Source organism: Heterocephalus glaber, unplaced genomic scaffold (genome assembly GCF_053883595.1).
Source record: "Heterocephalus glaber isolate CG9 unplaced genomic scaffold, H.glaber_assembly_v1.0 deba00001613, whole genome shotgun sequence".
NCBI lineage: Eukaryota > Metazoa > Chordata > Mammalia > Rodentia > Bathyergidae > Heterocephalus > Heterocephalus glaber.
Window position 1 is genome coordinate 1249060 of NW_028258384.1, and position 20501 is coordinate 1269560.

The following is a 20501-nucleotide window of genomic DNA, read 5'->3' on the forward strand; positions in this document are numbered from 1 at the left end:
TTTTACTGTTGCAATTCTGACAAGGCCACTCTACTCTGGCCAACAGAAGGATTCTAGCTTTACATAAAGAAGGTGTGGGCATATCTTTTAGTGAAGATGTGTTGGGATTCTTTGGGAGAAAAGAATGAGCCTGACATTAAAGGTTTATTGCTGTCTTTCAACCACCTACTGAGAGTGAGATGTCTTTAACTGGAGTCCCTTTGTTGTTGAATGACTTGAACAGTTCTGCCCTTCAGGTATTTTTCAAGCATTTTAATTTTATTGCCAATGGAAAGCTACTACATTTTCCCATGGACAAACCAGAAAAGCCATATCACTGACATAGAATAAAGTAGTCATATCTATAACTGTTTCAAGCTGAGTGGAGACAACTTTAAGAGCCCCTTGTGTTTGCTGATTGTTGGAATTGGTAGCCTATTTCCTTTGGCTGACAACTGAGATCTGAATTGGGCAATAAGCTCTAAATAGGGTCTTTCAGCAGATGTAGATGATGGTTAGTCATGTATCATTGGAACAGCTGAATTCTGGAAGAAATAAGTTGAAAAGGATAGTTATATAGGCATGGACTAAAGACAAGGATTATTATGACAATGATAATGATCATTAGCAACCATTTTTACCAACTCTTTGAAAACCAAACCAAGATAATGTTGGAAAATGTTGGAGTTGGGTTGGACATGGCTCTAGGTAGCATACATATAGAAAGCCTGAGGCAGGTAACAGAAAGTCTATACTCCTGCAGTGTGCAACCATGGTGGTGTAGAAAATGAAAGATTACTTGGAGATGAAACAGTTCAATCACTGAGAAGCACAGAGAGCTTGTTTAGCATAAGAGAGCTAAACAGGGAAACAGCCTGAACTGAAACTTCCATGGCTATTTATTTGTAACTCAAGGACCTTAGACCAAAAATGTGAAAGGAAACCCCTTGCAATATTTGTATAGGAGGTTTGGGCATGGGACAGGGACAGAAAGGTATAGCCTGTTACATGATGTATGTTAACCTAGCTTAAGCAAAATTTCAGGCAGGAAGCTTATTAGAGGGCAAGAGGAACACAATGACCACAGCAAACGTCTCTGAGAATAACCTATTATTGATTTTGCTCAGCTGTTGCCCTTGCAGATCTGTTCTAATCCTTAACTGTGCATTCCAAAAGCCTGGGAACTGTTGCTCCCAAGGTCCCTTCATCTTACATTTATATCAAGCATTCCTCTGGTCAGAGTTTCCCACATGTAGTGAATTAATTAATGGTCAACTTGAGTGAGAATGCCCAGCTGAATGGAGTTAGCATGGTTCTGAGCATAGAAGATTGTTGTTGGATTGTTGAGGATTATTGTTGGAATAGTATAAAAGGAGAACAGGAGAGAAAGATTTTGTGGCTGATTTCCCTCAGAGAAGCTTCACCTGTTTTCTTTGGCTGAGCTTGGGTCTTCACCTTCACTGAGGATGGCTGTTGTTCTCTTGGGAGGAGCTCTGGTCCTCACTTTCACCTTGAGCGTCATCTTCTGGACTTGGTACAGACACTTGAGCTGGGAGCTGTAGTCTTTTCTTTAGGCTTGGGCATCATCTGTTTCTCAGCATGGATAATTCAGCTTCCAACATCAGCCTTTCAGCCTGCTGGCACAGACCCTGTAACTGCTAGTGCTGGCCCCTGGACATTCCAACACAGATCCTTTAGTCTTCCATTGCAGATTCCTTGGCCTCCTGGTTCAAACTTGCACAGAACATTGCTGTGGGCTCTAGGCCTTCAGCTGGACTCATCTGGACATTGCCATGGGATTCAGGCCCTCAGCTGGATTTCTCCGATATCTAGGGCATGGACAGATTTCTTGCATTCTTCTACATTTGGCTCTGAGGGCAATTTTTTTTGGTACTGGGGATCGAACGCAGGACCTTGCACTTTAAAGGTGGCACCACTGAGCTAAATCCCTGGCCCCTGGGGGCAAATATTATATAGGCTGCTCTTGTAAATTTCTGAATCTTGTATTAAATCTGTTCTCTTATAAACACTGACTACAACACCACATTACCCTACAAAATTAATGTTTAGTAGCTACAATATTTATATTGGCATTTTATCCTATAGGCAGACCATAAGAAACCAAATTTTTTCCCAAGGGATACTTTAATGTACATCAAAATAACATACTGACAATACACAAAGACAGGGTGAAAGACACATTTGGAAAAGCTAGTGGACTAGTAGTTTGCATTTTTTTGGCTGTAGGTTAAGATGTTACAGGTATGGCTGAATTCTGTTAACAGCTAGTATGGTCCCTTCTTACATCTAATTTAGATCTGTTTTATTGCTATTATTACTTTCCTTTTTGGTTGTACTTTTCAGTTGAATGTTTAAGACCAAGTCAAAGTAAAATGTGTTCATTAAAATTAATCTACCTGTTTTAGTCACTCTCTTTGCTGAGACACAATACTCACCAGCCACAACTTTAAAAAGAAGAGGTTGATTTTAGCTCACCATTTGTAGAGGTTTCAGTCTATAGCCCACTGGCTCCAAGGCAGGACAGCATGGTAAAGTCATTAAGGGGATGCTCGTGTAATGGTGGCTAGGAAGCAGAGAGGGAATTAAGGAGTCCGGGAGGGAGATAAACACTTACAGGCCATACTTCCAGTAACCCACCTCTTTTGACCAGACCCCACCTCCTAAGAGCAAGTCAACTATAATTCCCCATGACCCAATAATCTTTCAAAAGCCCTGCCTATAAGTATATGAGGCTCCTGGAAAACATCTAGATATAAACCATAACACTACCTATATATGTTATGTATTTGTCAAGGACAGTTAAGGTTCCACAAGGTGTATTTTTGTGGCCTTGTGAGAAGCCTCTTAGTTCCTCTATTTTTTTTCTTTACCAGCAGTGTTGTCTGCCAGCATAGGTCACAATCTTATTTGCCCATATGGCTTCTCTTAGAAGCATCAGGGACATTTCCCTCTTTAGTGACCCTTCTTGTTGTAGAATGCACATTGGTCAGGACAATGTGTGACTCATTGGAGTTGTAGGGCCATTTTAGAAACTTCCTGTTATCCTGCTGGGTCTTGGCTGATGTTGGAGGGCCAAAGGTCAAAATATTGACTGTCCTCTTAGCCCTTTTATCAATTTTCATTTTGTCTCCAAGCCCCAGTTGTTAAATACCCAGAAAATCAATAACACCAGTCTTGAAGCGGGAGCAATAGATCTGAATCTTACTATAATTCTTTTGAATATCACGGTATTTTAAATATGAAGTAGGTGATAACCTATGTATATTGGTTAGTGTCTTAGTTACTTTCCTCATTGCTGAGATGAAATACCCAAAAGTCACAGGTTAAAGGAGGAAAGGTTTATTTCAGCTCATAGTCTGTAGAGATTTCAGTCCATAGTCAGTTTGCTCCAAGGCAGAGTGGCATGTCAGAGGGGCAGAAAAGTTCATGGCTTGACAGGCAGGAGGCAGCAAAAGCAGTAAACAGCAGCAAACCTCCCTATCCCTTTTTTTTTTTCTTAAATTCTTTTATTGGTACATTTTAGATATATAATACATTTATATTTATCATTGGGTGCTTGTACCTGTACATGATGTATCTTGGTTCTTATTTTTTCCCCATTACCTGTGCACCCTTTACCCTCTATATGATAATTTGAAATAGGAAGAAAAGGTCCAAAGGGGTAGGGGTGGTGGGAGGGGAAGGGGAAAGGAAAGAAGGGAAAGGAAAAATTATGAGAAAAGAAAAAAAATGGAAATGAAGTCTATGTATGCTATAAATGTCTCTAGTTTTTTTATGGCTGAGTAGTACTCCATTTTATAAAAGAACCACACCTTTATCCAGTTTCCAGTTGATGGGCACTTGGGCTCTTTCCAAGTTTTAGCTATTATAAACTGTGGCACTATAAACATGGGTGCACATATTTCGGTGTTCTATGATTCTTTTAATTCTTTTGGGACGATACCCAGCAGGGGAATAGCTGGGTCAAATGGAACCTCTAGTCCTAGTTCTTTGAGGTATCTCCATACTGATTTCCACAGTGCTTGCACCAGTCTGCACTCCCACCAACAATGGAGAAGGGTTCCTTTCTCCCCACACCCCGGCCAGCATTTGTTACTGGTTGATTTCTTGATAACAGCCATTCTTTCTGGGGTGATATGGAATCTCAGTGTTGTTTCCATCTGCATCTCTCGAATGACCAGTGATGTTGAACATTTTTTCATATGTTTCTATGCTGCTTTTACTTCTTTGAGAAATGTCTGTTCATTTCAGATGGCCATTTTTGCATTGGGTCTTTGAATTTGGGAGGTCTGATTTTTTTCAGTTCTTTAAATATACTAGATAGTAGTCCTTTGTCTGAGGTACAGCTGCTAAAAATTTTTTCCCAGACTGTAGGTTGTCTGTTAGCTCTGTTGGTGGTTTCTTTTGCAGTGCAGAAGCTTTTTAATAAGATGAGATCCCAGTTGTTGATTCTTTGTGCTAGTTCCTGTGCTGCTGAGATTTTGTTCATGAAGTCTTTTCCTATGCCAATGTCTTCAAGAGTTCTACCTAACTTATCTACCAGCAAGTTTAGTGTTTCTGTCTTAATAGTTAGATCTTTAATCCACTTCGACCTTAGTTTAGTGCATGGTGATAGGTATGGGTCTAGTTTTAATCTTTGGCAGGTTGAAATCCAGTTTTTCCAACACCATTTACTAAATAGCCAATCTTTCCTCCAATTAGGGTGGTTGGCACCTCCCTATCCCTTTTATTCCATCTAGGCAACAAGCCTCTTTGACAGTGCCACCAACACCCAGAGTGGGGCTTACCATTATCCACACCAAGAACTGCTAAACAAATTTAGTCACCACTCACCCTTAATCCCAATATCACACATCCTAGATCCAGCCAGCTCTAAAAAGCCTCACTTATAACCACCATAGGCTTTGAGGGGACATGTAGATATAAACCATAACATTCCACCCTAGGGTCCCAAAAGACTCATGTACATCCTTTTATGCCAAAAGCATTTAGTCCAGGGCCAGGGATTTAGCTCAGTGGTTCTGGCTCCTGCCTCGCAAGTGCAAGGTCCTGAGTTCATCCCCTGGTACCAAAAAACAAACAAACAAAAACAAACAAAAAGCATTTAGTCCATCTCTAAGAGTTGCCAAAGTCCTAACAGTTTCAACACTGCTGAAATGTACAAATCCAAAGTCCTCTCTGAGGTTTAAGGCAAATTCTTACCTGTAAGCCCCTGTACAAATGAAAAAAAAGTTAAACACTTCCAAATTACAATGGCATAAGATAAACATTTCCATTCCAAAAAGGTGCAAAGAGGGGAATAGAAAGGAATGAGAATAAAGCAAGTCCAAAATCCAGCAGGCCAAACATTTAAGTCCTATGGTTCCATGTCCAGCATCCCTGGCAATTTGAGGCAAGTAGTGAACTCCAAATGGTTTGGGTGGCTCTGCCCCTATGACATTGCCAGTGGTTGTAGCTCCTGCAGCTTCTCTCTTCAGCCGGCTCTGCTCCCTCCTTGCAGTTTTCCTCAGACAATCCATGTTCCTCACTTCTCCAAACTTCTGGGGTCTCTACTGCACCTTTGGCTTCACACTCACAGCTTCACATCCTTCCCTCTCAGGGCATATTGCCTGACTTCCCAGGCCTTCTTTAGAAATCTGGGTGGACGCCTTCCTGACCCCACAACTCTTGCATTCTGCATGTACCTAAAACCAGCACCACATGGATGATACCAAGGAATGCTGCCAGCTGGAGCAGTAGCTGAGCTTCCTTCTCTCTTGGCTATAGGGGTTAAGTGCCTATGAACCTGATTCCAAGAAACAACTTCCCTAGGCTGCCACCATTCTGGAACATGGTATTCTGGGGCACTCTTGAGGCAAAGTCTTTCACCTTTATAACTCTGAGTCTGCAAAGGCTGAAGTCCTGCTGATTCCTGGGATGTCTTTAGACCCTCTTTTCTGTAATCTTCTGAAATACTTGGCTTTTGTTTTTTTTCTGGTCTTTTCAGCAGCCAATCTCCCCTCGGTTCCATCTTTGTAGGTTGCAACTTTAATAGAGCTTCCTTTCTGGCCAAACTCACAACGCTGAATCATTTTGCTAGGCTCTTTGCTCTTGATTCTCAACATAAATCTGGCTAAAAGTCCCCAATAGTAGCCATGCCACCACCTCAACATTAGACTGCCTTGAAATTTTTTCTGCATGATTAGTTAACCCACCACCCTTAATCTTAGTCTCAGGAAAAATCCCTGGACACAAGCAAAATGCAGACAAACTTTCTGTCAAGCCAGAACACACATTGTCTGGACTTCAACAGTCAATGTAGTCCTTCACAGCAGAAAACTCCTGTATCATTTCTGTCAGTATTCTGGTCTTCTGATCTCTGACTAGACTCTCTCATCAAGTACAGCCGAAGGTGTTCCAGCTCTTTTTCAGTTGGCACCTCCAAACTTTTCCTAACTCTTCCCCTTCCCACAAGCCAGCTCCAAAGGCTCTTAATCTACGCAATCACGTACAGTCACAGCAAGAACCCCACTTCTCTGGTACCAAATTTTGTCTTAGTTACTTTTCTTGTTGCTGAGACAAAACACCTAACACCTACAAGTTAAGAGAGGAAAAGTTTATTTAGCTCACAGTTTGTAGAGGTTTCAGTTCATAATCAGCTGGCTCCAAGGCAGGGTGCCATGGCAGATGGGCATCGCAGAGGAGAAACAGTTCATGGCAGCCAGAAGGTAGCAAAGCAAGCAAGCAAGGGAGGGCCACAGTTCTTTCTATCTCTTATATCTTATCCAGGCTACTTAGGGTAGGTAGCACTCACACCCTTAATCCTAGTGTCCTTGATCCTAGCACTGCACTGTGAATGATCCCAGTGTCACATACTTTAGATCCAGCCACCTCTGGAAAAGCTCCACCTATGACTACATGAGGCTTTAGGGCAACATCTAGATACAAGTCATAACACCCCATTTTAGAGTATTAGTGAATCTCCTATATGAGGTGACTTAAAGGCTAGAAACTGAACCCTTAAAATGGACAGTAGCTGCTCAAGAGGCTTTCAAAGCCTTAAAACAGGCCTTAATGCAGGCCCCAGCATTAGGAATCTCAGACCTAACTAAGCCTTTTTCTCTCTTAATAGCTGAAAGACAAGGAGTGCTAACTCTATCATCTGGGCCAGAAAAACTGACCAGTTGCCTATTTTATAGGGTGGCCTAACTGCCTGTGAGAAATTGCCAATATGACAGTCTCAGTCCAGGAAGTTTCTAAAATAGCTCGGGACAAAAGCTTAGTGGATAAATAGAAACCATCTTGGAATATCTTCCAGCCTTGGGTCTCATTTGGTGGTCACAGCTTCCAGCAGCAGTATGGAGGCCTCCTAGGATACAGGTGACCTGGAGTACCCGGCAAAGCCTATTTCTAGCACCATAGGGTTTGGAGGATGAGAGTCTATGGGTGAAATTGTTGCAGACACCAGTGATATCTCCATCACGGGCAACATGTTGAGCATTGTGATGGTTGACTGATTGTGTCAACTTACTAAATCAGCTCAGCAATTCCACACCCTATGGCATAGAGGACCTGCCCTAGGGTGGCTCTTACATACCCTAGGGTGTAAGAGACGCACCCTAGAGCAGCTTGTGACCTGGAGGGTGTAAAGTGGAAATGAAGGAGGGATCTGCTTCTGTTCCTTCAGAGGAGCTCCAGTCTTTGCCTTGTATGTCATCTCCTGGCTTTCAGTGCACTCTTCGGCTTCAGGCATAGATCCTTCAGCCTTTCAGCATAAATTCTTCAGCCTTCCAGTGCAGACCCATTGGCCTTCTGATATGGACTCACATGGGACACTGCAGTGAGCTCCAGACCTTCAACTAAATCCTGAGGCCTCCAGTATGCAGACAGACCCTCTGTACTCTTCCTCATAAAACTCTGTGGGTGGCCATTGTAAGCCAATCTTGTAAATTCATGTATATTTGTATATCTTGTGTTATATCTGTTTCTCTAGTAAATAATGACTGATACAGGACTGATCTGTAAGAATACAGACCTCAAGTTCACCTCACTGAAGACCTGTTTCCTCCCTGATGAGGATGACTTCTACTTTGGTGGCACAACTCGAAGCTGCTAGGTGACGACATCTAGAAGTTCCAGCTGATGCCCACACTGCTGCTGTCACCAAGCTGCGCATTCCCAGAGACTGCAGACTGGGCCACCAAGATACAGCCTGTGGGGTGACCTGGCAAAGAATGAGGCATTGAGCCTTGCAGAGCTGAGCTGTCTCACCTTGAACCCTGTAATCCTGTAGGATTGCATGTGGAGCAACTTCTCTGTGAGAAGCTGTAGTGCAGGGAGAGCTAGATGCTGTTGCTTGGCAGCATGACCCTGATCCCTGGACTCTCTGACCTAGACCCCAGGAACTTGCATGGGGGGAGCCACCCACTGCATGGATCCAACCATGGTCTTCCCATTTGGGTAGAACCCCTTGTGAGCCTGAGTCCACGGCCTGCACTGGGGATCCAGCAAGGTGCAGCAGTGCTTGCTGGAGTCTCCGCAGTGGCCATAGACCCAAGGGCCACCTCCCCATACTCCAGAGTCCACCCAGACCCCAAGATGCCAAGCACTTCCCACAAGGACATGCTAAACAACTTAGATGACAAAGATGATGAAGAGGAGATCGACATGGTCACTGTGGAAAAGTGGGGATCCTTGTCCAGGGGCAAGGCAATCACCACCTTCACTATCATTGTGTACTCCAAGAATACCACCTTGGCCCTGGGGAAGTACAACCCAGCAAGCTGACCCTCAAGTGCTGTGGCCCCATCCACCAGCAGCACAACTGTACTAAGAAGATGAAGAGCAAAGCGTCACTGTACACCCTCAAGAGTACAGTTTCCCACAAGCCCAAGCATTCAAACCCACAGAACTCTGACTCTGAGCAACCACAACATGCTGGAGCACCAGCATCAAAATGACCTGCAACCTGACTTCCTCATGCTCAGGGATCATGTGCCTGAGCTGGTGAGGAATGAAAAGGCTGCCAAAGAGGTCATGTTAAAGAAGGCCCCTGAGTATGTGTACCCCCCTATAGGCTGAGGAGCACCAGCTGACATTGGAGAAAGAAAAACTACAGGCTGGGCAGCACTGGCTGTTAAAGAAGGTCAAGCTTGTGATGACTTGCTAGGCATCCCTCCAACTGAGGGGTGAATGGACACTCACTACCAAGTTTCTGCTTATTTGATTTTTATTTCTTTTTATTTATTTATTTTTGGTACTGGGGATCAAACCCAGGACCTTGCGCTTGTGAGGCAGGTGGCAGAACCACTGAGCTAAATCCCTGACCCTGATTTTTATTTTTAAATATTGTATTGACTTCAAGAATGTTGGTTTACTTTCTCCAATTGGTTTCCTTTTGTGTTTGGACCTGGGTGGGGCCAGGACATGTGGAGTTCTGCAGGATGTCCAAGAGCTCTCTCCCAGGATGTTGGGTGGCTTTGGCATCTCCTCCACTTTTCACCCCTATGGCAGCCTTGATGTTGTGACAGTTGGGAGCCTCGGGCTGTCCTCACCTTTGTTCCTTACAAGTTTTGTTCCTTCTTTTTACTATGGTGCTTAAATTTGAGCTGTTGCCACCATCCAGGTTGGCTGGTCAATTATTGCACTACCCCCATTTCTGTAAATACCGTTGATACTGTCTTTGGCAAATGTCCTGGGTTATGAAAGGTGGCTTTTGCCACCAGTATTAGATTGGAAATTCATGCATAAGTACTGTAATAATACCTAAATGTTGAGAAGCATGTTTTGTATATATATTGCTAAATTTTGTAATGTACTGTACTAATTCTTATACTGCCTGTATACTTTAGTATGACATGGATATATAACTAAATTTGATACTTACATTTTTGTATAAAAATGAATTGTAAAAGTTTTGAGTACAGGACCGGGGATTTAGCTCAGCACTTCCACTGTCTGCTTCGCAAGCATAAGGATCCAAGTTCGATCTCTGGTACCAAAAAAAAAAAGTTTTGAGTAGATATTACTTTATCACTTTTTGAAATAAGAAACTTTTGTAAAGAAATTATATATATATATATACACACACACACATATATATATATATATATGTATATATACATATATGCCTTTTTCCTAGCCTGTTTTCTCCCCTTAATGTATTTGTTCATGATTGGTACACAGAACAGGGTAAATGCACATCCTGTGTTGAATTTCTTCAAACTATATTATTTAGGACTACATCTTATAGCACTTTGAAATACCCTATGTTGCTGGGGATTTAGCTCAGTGGTTCTGCCACCTGCCTTGCAAGCGTAAGGACCCAAGTTTGATCCCTGGTACAAAAAAAAAGAAATACCCTATGTTTATGAAAATAAATAGCAACTAAATGAGAAAAAAGTTCTTAGTTCTAATCACACATCAAGTTAAGGATGAATGGAGAAAGGCTCACTAAATATCAGGACATTCTTATGGAAAACACAGATGTTTCTCTCCTGTCTTGCACTATTTTAAACCTAGCAAGCCTCCTCCCAACCAAAAAATAGATAAAACATGAGCGTAAATAGACCATCACCCAAAATTATGCTAGCTGCCCTGATCTGAGAGTCTAACCATTAACAGGGGTGGGTAGTACATGGTTCACTAATGGCAGTAGTTTCATAAAGGATGACATTAAGAGGGCAGGCTATGCCACAGTCAGCCCTACCCAGGTCACTGAAACAAGAGCATTCCCCTCTGGGACTTCTGCCCAAGAGGCTCTCCAACTTGCCCCAGGGCAAGAGGATCAAAATACATATACTCAAAATATGCCTTTCTGGTCTTATATGCACATATAACCATCTGAAAAGAAAGAGGACTTGTCCAGTTGCCAATCTCCTAAAAAACATGGACCAGAGATCCTCAACCTTCTCAAAAAAATTTCCTAAGTAAGATAACAGCTGTCCATTGCCAGGGACATCAAGCCTCCTTGAATCCTGTCACCAAAGCACTAAGAATTAAATATCATCACAATGCATGGAGACCCCAGTCATCAGGAAAGTTTGAGAGAGTCAATCAAACTCTCAAATGAACCTTAGTCAAGTTGTGTCAAGAATCTCACCATAAGTGGGTAGATCTCCTTTGAATTGCCTCAATGAGACTTCTGATAGGCCCCAGGACCAAGCTTAATCTTAGTCTATTTGAGATATTTTATGAGAGTCCTTTGTTGACATCTGATCGCTCACTGACAGTGAAATCATACAAGTTCAACATGTGACCCATCTAGAAACTTTCTAACAGGCTCTTCAAAAAAATGTAAGATATTCTCACTCCAAGGGGCTAATAATTGTCAGCTCAAAGTCCACCCTGGAGACCAGGTTCTAGTGAAGACCTGGAAACAGGGTGGACCCTAGGACCAAAACATACACAAATGGAAAGGCCCTTATCAACTCTATTAATCACTCCTTCTGCCATTAGTGTACAGGAATAGCTCAACTGCCTGAGACAGCAGAATACAAAGGAGGGACTACAAACCTCCTACACCTGTGAACAAGTAGATGGCCTCATTTCTTTTCAGAAAACACCAATCACTCTGTTGAAGTAGATCAGTTATATTGTTTGCTCACTCTAAGTAAATTGTGAGTAGTCTCACTACTGTCTTGTTGACTACACTTAAGTCTCTGTTCCAAGTTATAATGTGACTTCTTTTGGAGTTTTTTCTGTTTCTTTTGGGATCATCCTGGATTATTCAAAGATGCCTCTAATAGAGATAATAAACAGTGTTTACTTACAGGAGACCTTAAAGCTAATCACATTTTTCTCCTATCATCAAGAGCTACCTAAGAACTTGACAGATAGCCTAGACAAAACTGCCCAGAGTATTGCTTTCCATTAAGACCAGACACTCACTAGCAGCAGTGGCCATAAAACATCATAGGGGACTTGAGCATATAACAGCTAAAACAAAGGGATTATGTTTGTCCCTAAAAGAAGAATTTAGTTCCTACGTCAATAGGTCTAAAATAATAATAGACTCAGCACAGAAACTGGCTGACTGTGCTTCCAAGATCCATGGAGAACTATTTGAGTCATGGATGTCCTGGCCAAATATCTGGACTTGGGGCTTAGTTATTGTCCTGTACATGGCCTTTATTAATGCTTCTCATAAATTTACTATTTAGATCTTAAATACTTAACCTCTTACTCAAACTTGTTTATTCTTGTGTGACAGCCATCAAACTACTGGAGATGGCCACAACTTAAGACTACAACCTCCTTCCACATCCACAGTTTGTCAAGAAAACCTTGGAGGAAGAGCTCAGCTCACTTGAATTCATAGAACAGTCAGAATTCATAGAACAGGGCCAGAGTTCTTTGGTCTCCTCCAATGCCCATATTCAGTAGAAAGTAGCTATAGAAGATGGGACTTCCTCTTTCAACACCTATCAAAGATCTTTAGGGACTAGGGCTCTCAAGGAATAAGAGTATATTGCCTGGAAGCCACCTGCCTTGCAAATGCAAGGTCCCGAGTTCAATCCCCAGTACCAAAAAAAAAAGGGTTAATTTACCATCGCAACTAGAAGAGGTGAGCCAATCTCAGCACCCAGGAGGAGGCTGCCCCATGGCCATTCCACTGCTCCTAGGGCAGAGGAGGTGAGCCAATCCCAGCACCCAGGAGGAGGCTCCCCTGCGGCCATTCCACTGCTCCTAGGGCAGAGGAGGTGAGCCGCGTGGGTGCCAGCAGCACATCCTCCCCCCATGAAAATGAGAAGACACGTAAACAAACCTCAAAAATAGACTTCCAGATCACCTACGGCAACCCCAAACGGAAACGAGATGGAACAATCTGATAGTCAACCACCTGGACTCCCTGAACTGGCAACAAAAGAGGATCTGGAAAAAATGAAATCAGAAATAATTTCTCAGATAACACCAAAGATTGTGCCCATAGTGCAAGACATGATTAATAAATCTAGAGAGATGGGCCGGGGATTTAGCTCAGTGGTTTCACTGCCTGCTGTGCAAGCACAAGAACACAAGTTCGATCCCTGGTACTAAAAAAAAAAAATTATTGGGCTGGGGTTTTACCTCAGTGGTCTTGCTGCCTGCTGTGAAAGCACAAGGACCTGAGTTCGATCCCAGGTACAAAAATAAATAAATAAATAAATCTAGAGAGGACACAGATTTTAAAAAAAAGGAACTGAGAAACATGATGGAATCCCAACATAGGAAACAAATGGAATCCATAAAACACATGCAAACAGATTTCCGGGAGATTAAAAACTCCATTGAAAGTCTGCACAGCAGAATGAACCAATGCGAGGATAGAATTTCAGACATAGAAGATAAGATTGCAATTAGTGACCAGGAAAAGAAAAATTGCTTTTAAATTGTAAGGGACCACAAGAAAGCAATCCAGCAGCTGCTAGACGATGCAAAGAAGAATAACATAAGACTGATTGGAGTCAATGAAGAAACAGGAGAGAGTGCAGACGACATAAAAAAACTGTTCACAGAAGTGATGGCAGAAAACTTCCCAAGAAGGAGAAAAGAACTTGACATACTGATAAGTGAGGCATATAGGACTCCAACTAGCCTTGATCAAAAAACATCTACACATAGGCATATAATAGTTAGGATTCCAGAAACTCAACAGAAGAACAAAATCCTACAAGCAGTGAGAGAAAAGAAACAAATCACATACAAAGGAAAGCCCATCAGAATCACAGCAGACTTCTCAATGCAAACCCTCAAGGCAAGAAGAGCTTGGAGTGATATATTTCAAGTCCTAAAGGAAAACAGCCTCCAACCCAGATTGATGTACCCTGCAAAACTCTTTCAAAATTGATGGAGAAATAAGATACTTTCATGATAAACAGCACCTCAGGAACTTCATGAATACCAAACCAGCACTCCAAAAAATTTTAGACAATACCCTAGGAAAAGACAATGAGGATCACAACCCCAGAAAGCCCAGCAGAATGAATACATTGGGCATGACAAATTAAATGCAAAGGGGGAGAATCCAACAAAAAGTCATGACAAGGCTTTTAAAACTTTTAACTTCATCTCCCTAATGAGTGTATAATTCAATCTTGTTACTGTACTGATTAGTATTTTTCTGATTCTAGTGTTGCACATCTTTCCTTGTGCTGTACTGGCTATTTATCATCTTGTGTCTACTTTTTAATTGGGTTGTCTATTAATGAGCTGTAAGAGTTCTGTATGTATTCTAGTCATAGGTTATATGCATTGTAAATATGGTCTGTTTAAGGAGTACTTTTCATTTTAATGATGTCATTTAAAGTTCTAAATTTTGATGAAATCTCATTTATCAATTTTTTTCTTTTATACATCATGTTTTTTGTATCGTAGGAAGTTCTTGCCTACCCTAAATTCATAAAAATTTTCCTTTATAATTTCTTCTTAAAGTTTTATAGTTTTACTCCTTCATATTTAGGTTCATAGATCCCTTCAAGTTATTTTTATGTATGGAAATAAAGGGTTGAGGTTAATTTTTTATATAAGGATACCAGGTGTTCTAGTGCCATTTGATGAAAACACTATCTTTTCCTCAGCTCTTGAATTGAGTTTATATTCTATAAAATGTTAATGTTAAATAATCTTTCAAAACTCAGTGGACCATATATGTGTGGTTCTATTTCTAGATTCTGCTTTATTCCAATGATCTATATGTCTTTCCTTATACCAACACTGCCTTGATTACTGTAGCTTTAGAGGAAGTCTTAAAATTAGGCTCTAAACGTCTTCCAACACTGTTTTATTTTTCATTTTCTTTTTACTTTTCTAGGTCCTTCATACTCCTACTTAACTTTTAAATTTCAATATCCAATTCTTCATTTATACCAAGTATCCATAGACCTGAATTTTTATATATACCTTGTGTTTTCTAATCCTGCTAAATTCAAATACAAGTTCTAAGGGCTCCTAGAGATTTCTTAGTATTTTCTCTGTAGATGATCATTTCCTCTACATATAAAGATTTTGCTTCTACCTTGCCAATCCTATTCTAATTGTGTCATTTTATTGCCAGACTATTTTGGTTGGGCCTAGGTTTCAAAGTTTAATGGACAGGTGAAGAGTAGGCATATCTGCCCTTGTTACCCACCTTAGGGAGAAAGCATTGTATCTTCTCCATTCATATAAGGCACTTTTCCTGGAAGTATGGAGCACATGTCTTTAATCTCTTGAGAAGGTTCTGTTCTACTTCTAGTCTCCTGATAGCTTTTACCATGAACAGCTGTAGAATTTAGTCTGATACTTTCTCTCCAGCTAGTGACAGGATCATATGGCTTTTTCCTTTCCTCTGTTAAAATGATGACTTTTGGAGATGGATCTTCCAATGCTGAACCAACACTGCCATCCCTATAATGAAATTACTTTCTACATATTGCCAGATCTGACTTCTAATAGTTTGTTTTGTTAAACAAATTTCTATCTATGTTCATACTTTTTTCTTCTATTATCTTTATCCAGTTTTAGGATTAGCACAATGTTGATTTCCTACAATGAGGGGAGAAGTGTTCCTTTTTTTCTGCTTTAAATGTTTGATATAATTTATTGGTTAAAATGTATATGAGCCTGTGTTGTCATATAGGTAGGTTTTCAAGCTAGGAATATACTTTCTTTAATAGGTGCTATTCAAATTTTATATTTCTTCCAGAATTAGTTTCATTAATTTGTCTTCCAAGGTACTTCTTAGAAGTTGTCAAATTTATTTCAAAACAGATTTTTGTAATATGCTTTGTATATCCTTTTAAATTCTGTAAAATCTGTGGTAATGTCTCCTAGATCTTGATATTGTGTAATAGGAAGTAAAGGTCTAAAGGAGGAGGGGAAGTGGGAGGGGTAGGGGAAAGGAAAGAAGGGAAAAGAAAAAATATGAGAAAAGGAAAAAAATGGAAATAAAGTCTTTGCAAATAGGGAAAGGTGGAGGGGGTGAAGGGAGGGCAGGGGAAGGGGAAAAAAATAAGAACCAAGATATTCATGTAATGGTACAAGATCCCAATGATGTATGTAACTGTATTTTATACCTAAAATGTACCAATAAATTAAATGGGGAAAAAAAAAAGAGTATATTGCCTGGGATTTAGTTCAGTGGTTTTGTCACCTGCTGTGCAAGCACAGGGACCTGAGTTCAGTCCCCAGTACCAAAAAAAAAAAAAAAGAGATACTGGAATAAGAGTATAGTTAGAAACAATGGAGCAGAGGCAGTCACTCCCTGCACTCCATTTAATTTTAAACAGCGCCTTAGAGTTATTCCTGTTTCCATTGTCCTAATAGAGATAGAAAATAACATAACAAAAGTTTAGGAGATTGTCAATGCTCTATGTGACAGCATATGCATGTTGGATCTCCTAGCCTGACCTCCTGGTTATTGTTACCCTACTTCTACTTCATTACAGGCTCATAAATATATACTGTCTTATAAACATAATTAAAATCAGAGTGAATTCTGGGATGAGCATGCATACTAAGTGCCCCTAAGATGACTCAGCATCCTGTTAATCATTTCTGTCAATCACACTCAGAGATTCAGTATGAGGCACCTAACACAGAGGTATCTGGCCTTTAAATTCTGAAAGCCTGCATTATCACCCCACCCCCCTTTTGTCTGTTGCTGTTGCTTGTTTAGATCTGTGTGTAGTGGTTTTCTGTTGCCCTGGCACCTTTCTTGGTCTGTATTATACCTTTGTTGGCATGGCCTGGCCCTAAGCACAACTTCCCATGATCTTCAAAAAACATAGCTGCTTACTGCTTACTACTGAATGTACAGTTGGCAATTCTTTCCTCGTTGTACACAAGAACCTGAACTATTATTGGTCCATTCAACTGTAACAATATGTACATATATTTCCATATAAATATATAATAAATTCATATATAAATAGTACATAATTGAAGTAAAATAAATTTCCATTGTTTGATCTAGTTGGAAATTCAAAATTTATATACTAATTTATACACTAAAGACCTCTCTGTCTCTCTGCCACTTTCAGTACTGGGGACTGACTTAGGTCCTCATACCTGCTATGCACGTGCTCTACCACTGAACTACACACCCAGCCCTATATACAATGGTAGTTTGATTCCTGAACTTAATTCATTCCATGATTCTGGAAAAGATGGCCATGTTTGTATTTATGTGGGAAAGATGACCACAGTCATGTTTTGTCACCTGATGCACACTTCACAAATAAAAACAAAATTTTGCCACACACTTCTCTTTGAGAACCAAATTGTTTGCGATCAAAAGTGTTCAAGAACTGAGGTACCACTGTACTAAAGGTTTGTGGTTTTAAAAGTTTAATACAAGATATTGATTGGGTTTTGTGCCCCTACAACGTAAATTACAGTGTAACCATACATATTGGTAGTAAACTATACCAACTGACAAAAAGTCATGGGATTCATGGGGGCTCAAAGTGGGTATTACATAGTTATGACACAGTCAGAGACCACTTAAGGGACAAAGGACAAATAACCTCCCGGACCCTAAGTCTGTTACTTACTAAAAGCATACTTTGTGTTTTCTCTAAAGTCAGGGACTTGAAAGTTGTTTTACTACAAACCATGACTGTTCACTTGGGCTTACAAATGCCCAATAGGTAAATCAAAGTACAGCAAAGCTTAACCTTCATTTTGTAAAACTCTGGTTCTAGTCCTTCTCAACTATCCATACAAGCATGTTAGACATTTAGGACATATCTGTCTATGAATTGGTAAAACAAGGTGTATTAGCCCTATATCTATGTAGCCTATCTCATTGACCTTCATGACTGAGAACACCTACACCCAGAAATCTCCATTGCCCTAATGCCATGGTCAAATTCGATATCAGCAGAGCTTCACATGACTGAGACTGCCCTTCACGACTTGAGGATTCTTCCCATGGGAGACAACTTGCCCATCAAGTTGATGCAGACATGATATAGTCAGGAATTATGATGGGGACAGGCAAAATCCCAGACCCTTACCTGCTACTCATGAAAATACTGATTTATGTTTTCTTCTGGGTCAGTCAGGGACTTTAAAAAGCCATTTTTGCTAGGAACCTTGGCTTTCCACTTGGGCCTATAGATGCCCAATTGTTAACTAAAACAAGAACAAAGCTTGACTTCATTTTGTATCCTTTTTAAATATAAATTTTGGGTCAAATCTCTTCTCAGCTCTGCATAGGGCTATGTTGATCATTTAGGGACTGTCTGTCTAGGAGCTGCACTGACAGGTTTGATTAGCCATGAATTTACATAATCTCATCCTGAGACAAGATTACTGATTGGCAAAACTGGCTAGGGAAGTAGTTGTGACATGTTAATTACAAAATCCCAAGACACATGTGCAGAGCAGTTCCCATCTGAAGAACTTGAGCAGATTTTTGACAGGATGGGCTAGACCTGCTGTCAGCATGAGGTGTGGGTGATGCAAAAAGGACAATGCACATTGAGTTTTTGTCATTGTGTTATCTCTTGCAAGGTGGGCCACCCTCACACTGTACAGTATACTTCTTTTCCTACTTTTACTTGGCCCAAACACGTTCTGCAGAGCCTGTTTCTTTTCCTACCTTTAATAAAAGTTTGCTACCATTTGTGTTTGCCTTGACCAATACTTTGCTCAGGGCAGAAAGAACCTAGAGATCACCTTAAGAAGAAGACTGTAGCACCCCAAAACCCAGTAACAGCCAGAAGAACAGGTAAGGGCCTTTGGGCCCATTTGTTTTGTTTCTCTGAACTGTCATGAAAGTGGTGGTGGTGGTGGTGGTCGTCGTCGTCTTCTTCCTCTTCTTCTTCTTCTTCTTCTTCTTCTTCTTCTTCTTCTTCTTCTTCTTCTTCTTCTTCTTCTTCTTCCTCTTCCTCCTCCTCCTCCTCCTCCACCTCCTCCTCCTCCTCCCCTCTTCCTCCCCCCCTTCTTCTTTCCCTGTCTCTATCCCTTTAGTTAGGAAACTCGTGACACTCTTCTCATAGCACCAGGAACTCTTTCTTGCTTTTTCCACCAGGGGTGGGGGTAGGATGGGGAAACATGGTCTCTTTGTGTTTTTTCTAGCTGTAGGAGTCCTACAGGCCCACTTGAAGTTTATCTCCCCATTTCTTCTGTTTCATTTTTGGTCACTCATTGTGTATAGAAGCCAGTAAAGAACAGCCAGAAAGCTTGTTATTAACTCATTTGCAGAACAAATCACTCAAGTACCATGTGTGTTAAGTAGAACTTAGTATTGCCCTTTTAACCTTACGTTTCTCTTCTCTGTGATACTTTGCTCAGCTTCTTACTCTTTTTGGGGAAAAATAGCTGTTGGTAACTTGGTTGCCTGCCTGAGTACCCCTTACCCTAGTTTACTTCTTTTGAACTGAAAGTCCCATCTGTGCTTTTCCTCTAGATTACCATTTCTTTTTCAGGGTCGTCATCTTGTCTCACCACAGAACTGGCCACCATCTTGTATTATCACATGACTTGGTGCCATTCTGGATCGGCCACATGAATCCCATCATGTGTGTTTCTCTTCCTTGTTTCTTCTAACTAAGTACAGGTAATTTAGAAACATGCCTTATGGCCTGAACAGAAGAACAGCCAATAAAATTTAAATTCAAGTGACTGTGAGTCATTCTTAGGATTTTAAAAGGTTTTCGATTCAAAAAGAGGTTTCTGTCTCTAGTACCCTACACAAAGTACAAAAGTTTTTACTATAGGGGTAAATGCAAGAGATACTGTTTCTCAAGTGGCACTATTTTGCTTAACTAGATCCACCAAGTGGCACAGCATGGCTAAGGGAGTAACAGTGGGGAGGGACTCCACCCTGATCTCCTGGGAGTTTTGAAGGGCTAGGTAGAGACATCAATCAGGTCAATACCCCTCTCCTTAAGGAGTTAGTGGGCCCCCATGCAGAGACAAAATGCCTTGATAGAGCTTTCATCCCTGGCTCCTTTTATTTAGGACTAGTGATTTTTCCATCCCCCAATGGGGCACCTGGAAGTTGTCACCATCTGATTGGCTCTCTTGGCTGTCTTTGAATCTCTGCTCTCTCTCTTTTTGGTACCAGGGATTGAACTCAGGACCTTGTGCTTGCCAGGCAGGTGCGGTGCCACTGAGCTACATCCCTGGCCCAGCTATCTTTGATCGTAACTTGAACATGTCTGCTTACATTCTTTCTGCCATTTGATTTGATAGACAGGTAGCTTAGACTTAATGATTAAGTATAGGGGACATCTGTACATGTGTGTATCTGGTGCAATAATATAGTGATATTAAAGTGAGAACATACATGTGTATGGGCTTTGGCAATTGTTCTGCACATGTGTCCTGGGATTTTGTAATTAACAGTTCACATCTACTTCCCCAGCCAGCTTTGCTATGCTATAATATCCTGTCTCATTTCTCCCCGAGAGACACATGTCCCCATGGGATGCTGAGGAAGTGGAGGTATCTGTCTTCTATGCATAGCTTCTGGCTGGAAGGGGCTGTAGACCCTACCTACTGTGGAGCATGTGCTTTCTAAATACTTTGGGTTGTTGTGGCTCACTGGCTGG

General features: G+C 41.1%; 1 long non-coding RNA gene and 1 pseudogene across 26 annotated transcripts in view; one reads left to right on the forward strand and one right to left on the reverse strand.

Annotated features, from left to right (window-relative positions):
- The window catches only part of LOC101726012 (uncharacterized), a 188747-nt gene that overhangs the window by 32543 nt on the left and 135703 nt on the right, over nt 1-20501 (reverse strand). For 17 of the 26 annotated variants that reach the window (XR_015445556.1, XR_015445572.1, XR_015445555.1 and 14 more), the window contains 2 exons: nt 12746-12852; nt 9866-9970 (listed from right to left, as the gene is read on the reverse strand). The exons of 1 other annotated variant lie outside the window; for it this stretch is intronic. This is a non-coding gene — a long non-coding RNA (uncharacterized LOC101726012). Of the gene's footprint in view, nt 1-2475; nt 2564-8014; nt 8204-9865; nt 9971-12527; nt 12599-12745; nt 12853-20501 lie in introns of all 26 variants that reach the window. 8 more of the 26 variants (XR_015445565.1, XR_015445557.1, XR_015445563.1 and 5 more) reach the window with 6 other exon arrangements.
- LOC110346226 (N-myc proto-oncogene protein-like) lies at nt 8193-9870 on the forward strand (annotated as a pseudogene).